General features: G+C 37.1%; 2 pseudogenes; both read left to right on the plus strand.

Annotated features, from left to right (window-relative positions):
• The first annotated feature begins 2,989 nt into the window (after positions 1-2,989).
• Positions 2,990-4,233, plus strand: LOC131661674 (glutathione S-transferase T3-like; annotated as a pseudogene).
• A 523-nt stretch (positions 4,234-4,756) lies between these two features.
• On the plus strand, positions 4,757-6,046 carry LOC131621438 (uncharacterized; annotated as a pseudogene).
• Positions 6,047-6,630: the final 584 nt, after the last annotated feature.

A 6,630-nucleotide genomic window follows, 5' to 3' on the forward strand; every position in this document is an offset into this window, starting at 1 on the left:
TTGTGAGGCTATTTGGGTTATTGTAGACAGGTTGACAAAGTCTGCTCACTTTATACCAATGAGAATGGATTACCCAATGGAGAAGCTGGCTCAATTGTATATTGAAAAGATAGTGAGTTTACATGGTATTCCTTCGAGTATCGTGTCGGATAGAGATCCAAGGTTTACATCCAGATTCTGGGAAGGTTTGCAGAGGGCTTTGGGTACTAAGCTGAGATTGAGTTCTGCTTATCATCCGCAGACGGATGGACAGACAGAAAGAACTATTCAATCACTAGAAGATTTGTTGCGTGCTTGTGTGTTGGAAAAGGGCGGTGCTTGGGATAGTTATCTACCCTTGATCGAATTTACTTACAATAATAGTTTTCACTCAAGTATTGGTATGGCTCCGTTTGAAGCTTTGTATGGTCGGAGGTGTAGAACGCCTTTATGTTGGTACGAATATGGCGAAAGTGCCGTGATTGGACCGGAAATTGTTCAGGAGACAACAGAAAGGATCAAGATGATTCAGGAGAAGATGAAGACTTCTCAGAGTCGTCAGAAGAGTTATCATGATAAAAGAAGGAGGACACTTGAATTTCAAGCAGGAGATCATGTGTTCTTGAGGGTGACCCCCACAACTGGTGTTGGTAGAGCACTGAAATCAAGGAAGTTGACTCCGCGATTCATTGGTCCGTTCCAGATTACGGAGAGGGTGGGAGAAGTGGCGTATCGTATTGCGTTGCCACCGACGCTTGCGAATCTGCATGATGTATTCCACGTATCACAGTTGAGGAAATACATTACTGATCCATCTCATGTGATCCAAGTCGATGATGTACAGGTAAAGGACAATCTGACAGTTGAAACTTTGCCTATGAGGAATGAAGACCGAAGGCTGAAACAATTGCGTGGCAAGGAGATAGCACTGGTCAAAGTAGCTTGGGGAGGACCAGCAGGTGGGAATGTGACTTGGGAATTGGAGAGTCAGATGAAGGATTCCTATCCAGAGTTATTTACCTAAGGTATGTTTTCGAGGACGAAAACTATTTAGTGGGGGAGAGTTGTAACACTCCATTTATTTTCATAATTTAATTTAATTAAATTAATTGAATTATGAGGAATTAAGCAATTGGGCTTGAGTTGTGGTTAGTAAGGAAGGGGGTGCATTGGTAGGCCCTATTACTAATTAAAATTATTTTATTTTATTCTTAATAAAATAGAAGGAGTGGTAGAATAGAGAAGGTTACAGTATTGGGAAAAGAAGTCTGAACGTGAAAAGAGAAGAGGAACGGAGAAGTGCGACCGAGGAAGAACGAAGAATCAACCTTCAGGTAAGGGGGGACTCTTCCGTTTATCTTCTATTATGGGATTATAGATAATATGATAGAATTGATCGTGTTATCCGTACCAATTGGGTTGTGCTTAGGTTGTAGAAATGTTAGGTTTTGGGAGGATTTACACGTAATGAATATGCTGATTCGTGTAATGGTGTTAATTGGATGGTTTGAATGTATTATAATGTGCTATAATATGTGTTTGTTGCACTGTATGCGAAATCTGATTGGAATGGGTTGAATTGGTAATGATTTGGTGAAGGAAGGGTAAAATCGCAGGCTGTTTTCTGCTATTCGGAGCGCTGGGATTCGCCAGTTCGCGCCGCGTCCAGGAGTTGGCGCCGCGAACAGCTTGGCAGAAGGCCAGGAAGTTTTGTTGTGCTCAGTACGCGCTGCGAGAGTATGGCCGCGCCGCGAAGGCGTAGTTTCTTCTCGTTCCGCGCCGCGAAACCTTGTTTGCGCCGCGAAGGCGTTGTTCCTATTCTTTCCGTGCCGCGAACCGTGTGTGGCGCCGCGTGCTGTTAGTTGTTGCGACTGTCCATTTTGAAAAGTTTTAAAGAGGTGTAACTTTTAAACCGTAAACCGGATTTTGGTGCCGTTTCGAGTACAGTGAGGCTAATCAAATAATTTATATAATCAAATGGTGTTTGGAGTTGTGGCTCGAACTATTTTTTTTAAACACCGAGCTTATTTGTTTGTGGTAGGATATGCTTGTAGGTACACTAATGAATGTTTACCTGTATAATGTTGTAGTTGTAACTGGTGTCTATTGTACATGTATTGTTGGTATAAAATATGTGTCTTATTGATGATTATGACATTAATTGATGTATGTGGGTGATGAGCATGTTATGGTTGATGCATGCATTCATAATCATTATGTGGCTGGTCCTTGACGATGGTGGATCAGTGGTAGCTAATTCCCATTGTGAGGAATTAGTGAGTGGGTGTTACCGTATCCTTGATGATGGTGGATCGGTAAGTTGGGTTATATCCCAGATTTTTGGTACCACATGCATGTAGTTGCATTGCATTAGGTTGTTTTACTATTATAACATGAATGGAAGATTGTCCAATGTTATAATATGTGTTAATTTGGTTGTTTGCTTGCTGATTGTATGGTTTGAATCTGATCATAACTGTGATTGGGTGAATGGCATGAGAAATGATATTTTATTATTTATATCTTATAACATTAGTTAAATGTGAATGAGACTCACCCTTACTGTTGTTATTTTTCAGATTGAGGAGTAGCTCTCGTACTCTGTGAGGATTAGCTCGTCAAGTAGTGTTAGAGTCAGTTGGGTCCGTGTCATGCTCTGGTCGTGTAACACTGGGGGCGTCGTTTAGAATTATTTGCTGAACTTTTTATTTTGGATGGATTTGTATGTTGACGCTCTAAGTCTGTGACTTGGCTGTTTGTTATTCAGATGTTAAAGATAATTCCGCTGTGTTAACATGATGAATCTGAATAAATTTGGTTGACGTTCTCCTTTATGGCATGACATGAGTATTGTTGTTTGAATTATATGGAAGTTGTAATGCCCTTTTCATGTTTACTCTGATTATTGTTTATTATTTATGCGGGGTATTAGAAGGGTGTTACATAGTTTACTTCTAAACTATTGATTTTATCTCATCTTAATTTTTTTTCTTCTACACATTATTTGTCAATGGATCCTAATCAAAATAGCTCTTGGTCTAATTTTATTCAAAATAGTGGTAGTCCTCCTTCTATTCCAAATCAACAAAGCAACCCATTCTTTAGAAATGCACCTTTTATCTCAAATTCACACCATAACCCAAACTTTCAAAACTCTCAATTTATCCCAAATCCACAAAATAATCCACACTTTGGAAATTACTTATACTATACACCACCTTATCCATATCAATATCAACAATTTACATCTCAATCAACTAACCCCACTATGCATCATGGAACTCAAATATGTAGGAGTGGTGTGCAACCAAATGATCAAGAACATGAAACACCACAATCTTGCACTCAAGGTGGCTTAGAAACTACTAACCTTAGTGAAGAAGTTGCACCTGCACCGGTTGTGAATACACATAAAAAAGGTTCCAACAAAGAGAGGATGAAGTACTCATTCAAACATGGCTCAACGTTTCAAAAGATTCAATTGTCGGGGTTGATCAAAAAGGAGATAGTTTTTGGAAGAGGATCAGCGAAGCTTACAACAAGCATCGTGACATTAATTACAAAGAAAGGAAACCGGCACAACTAAAAGGGAGATGGCACAAAATTAATCCATCTGTTCAAAAGTTTGTTGCATGCTACAAACAAGCCGTGTCTACACAACAAAGTGGAAGTTCCGAGAGCAATATCATGCAAGCTGCATATAAAATCTATTTCCAAGATGAAGGTGAAAAGTTTACATTTGAGGCTGCATGGAGATTATTGGAAGATGAACCTAAATGGCTCGCAGGTTCATCAGAAGCTTCTACAAAAAGAAGAAAGAATTCAGCTTCAGGAGCATATTCTTCGCCTTCTAATTCATTAACACCAACAAGCAGTGAATACGATCCATCATCACCTACTTTGTCAGGTCGTCCAATCGGTCAAAAGGCAGCCAAAAGGAAGGAGAAAGAAAAGCTTGTGGAAATGTCTTCTACACCCAATGTCAAATATGGTTCTTTGAAAGATGACTTAAAAACAAAAATTGATCTGATGTCAATGTTTGCACAGGACTATGCACGCATTGAGGGTGAAAAACTTGAGATAGAGAGAAAAAAGGTTGATGCAAAAATTAAGAAGGCTGAGATTGCTGAGGAAAGATTAAAGATGAATGATCTGCAAATACTCTCAAAAGATACATCAAATATGGATGCAAGACAACTACAAGCTCATGAAATATTGTGCGACATGATTAGAGAAAAATATGGAATTAATTAGTATGATTATTATTTTGTGCTTAATTAGGATGATTATTATTTTGTGCTTAATTAGGATGATTATGTGGTTTGGATTATTATGATTATGTATTATGTGCTTAATTAGTATGATTATGTATTTTATTATTATTTTGTATGATTATGAATTTTGTGCTTAATTATTCAAATTCAAACTAGCCGTTATTCAAATTCAAACTAGCCGTTATTTCAAAGTCAAACTAGCCGTTATTCAAATTCAAACTAGCCGTTATTCAAAGTCAAACTAGTCGTTATTCAAATTCAAACTAGCCGTTATTCAAATTCAAACTAGCCGTTATTCAAAATCAAACTAGCCGTTACAAACTAATCTTATAAATAGTATTAACATGCACACTAAGTTTCATAGTACTTCTTTTCATTCACTACCTCTTTCATTTTCTATAACTTTTTATCATCTTCATCTATATCAAACTTCTTTTCATTCACTACCTCTTTCATTTTCTATAACTTTTTATCATTTTCATCTATATCAAACTTCTTTTCACATGGATCCTTCTAATCCTTCCCACATTGCAAAAATGTTCATGGATTTTATGAATGATGATACAGATGAAGAACTTGTGAGGCTGTTTATGGAAGAAGAAGCCTCAAGCTCTAAAAGGCCTAGAAGTCAAAGAAGGAATATAGAGAGGAATCATGAAGAGGGACATGATCGATTGTTCAATGATTATTTTTCAGAAACCCTGGTATACACAAATGAGCAGTTTCGTCGAAGGTACCGAATGCATAAACATGTGTTCCTTCGTATTGTTGAAGCTCTGGGACAACATGATGAGTATTTTCGAATGATGGTTGATGCAACTGGTAGGTCAAGCCTTTCGCCATTACAGAAATGCACTGCTGTTATCCGTATGTTGGCTTATGGAACATCTGCTGATAGTGTGGATGACTATTTGAGAATTGGTGAAACCACGACACTAAAATGTGTTGATAAGTTTACAAGAGGAGTGATCAGCATCTTTGGGGCACAATATTTGCGAAGGCCTAATGCTGAAGACATTGAACGCCTAATGCGAATGGGAGAAGCATGAGGATTTCCATGCATGTTAGGGAGCATTGATTGTATGCATTGGAAATGGAAAAATTGTCCAGTTGCATTGAAAGGGCAATATGTTCGAGGTGATCATGGGAAACCAACTGTTATGCTTGAAGTAGTGACTTCACAAGACTTATGGATTTGGCATGCATTCTTTGGTGTAGCGGGTTCAAACAACGATATTAATGTGTTGAACCAATCAAATGTCTTCAACGATGTTCTGCAAGGACGAGCTCCCGAGATTCATTATACAATCAATCGTACTGAATATAACAAGGGCTATTATCTATCAGATGATATTTATCCTGAATGGGCCACGTTTGTGAAAAGTATTTCGATGCCACAAGGTGATAAGAGAAAATTGTTTGCCCAACATCAAGAAGGGGCAAGAAAGGATATTGAACGAGCATTTGGAGTTCTTCAATCGCGATTTGCGTTCATACGTAATCCAGCACGATCTTGGCACTTAGACACACTCCAACGCATAATGAATACATGCATCGTATTACACAACATGATTGTTGAAGATGAACGTGCCATATATGGTGAAAATTTTGATTTTTCTTATGATCATTTGAGCAATGACCCAACAATATTGCCGAATGATTCTAATATTGATTTTCAAGAGTTTCTACGTAGAAGATTTGATGTTCGTGACAAACAAATTCATCGGCGTCTTCAACAAGACTTGATAGAACACATATGGCAACATTTTGGTAATGAGAACGACAATAATTAAAAATTGTTTTAAATTTATCTTTTTCTTATAATTCGTATTAGTGATGCATTTTTTAATTTATGATTTTTTTAATGTAATTTTGGTGAATTATTTGTATCATGTATCATTTTATTTAATATATATTTATTTTAACCTTATTTTGAAGGTATGTCTTTTTAATGTATTTTGATATATTTGAATTAATTTTTTAATTATATTTTATGTAATATATTGTGGAGTGTAGTGGGACCCATTTTAGATTTTTTGATGAGTTAGATGGATATTTGAGAATTGTAGATGAGTTGTTTAAAAATTTGGGAAGTGTAAAATAATATAAAAAATTAAGTGGGTCCCATTTAAAGAACTCAAATGAGTATGATGGATGTGGATGCTCTAAGATGTCATTACCAATGATTGTCAACCACTACTCTAACCACATTTATTGTGACCATGACCAAGCACCACCGATGTGGACCTCCGTTTTTTAATTCCGGGCCATACCTCTGTTCTGTAGAGATACGTGAACTGACTCTTTTTTATCGCTTAATGCTTTCGCATTTTTGAAAATTCACAGAGTCGCCACCGACCTTTTATTTTATCCAATT

This window comes from Vicia villosa, linkage group LG1 (genome assembly GCF_029867415.1).
Source record: "Vicia villosa cultivar HV-30 ecotype Madison, WI linkage group LG1, Vvil1.0, whole genome shotgun sequence".
Classification (NCBI taxonomy): Eukaryota; Viridiplantae; Streptophyta; class Magnoliopsida; order Fabales; family Fabaceae; genus Vicia; species Vicia villosa.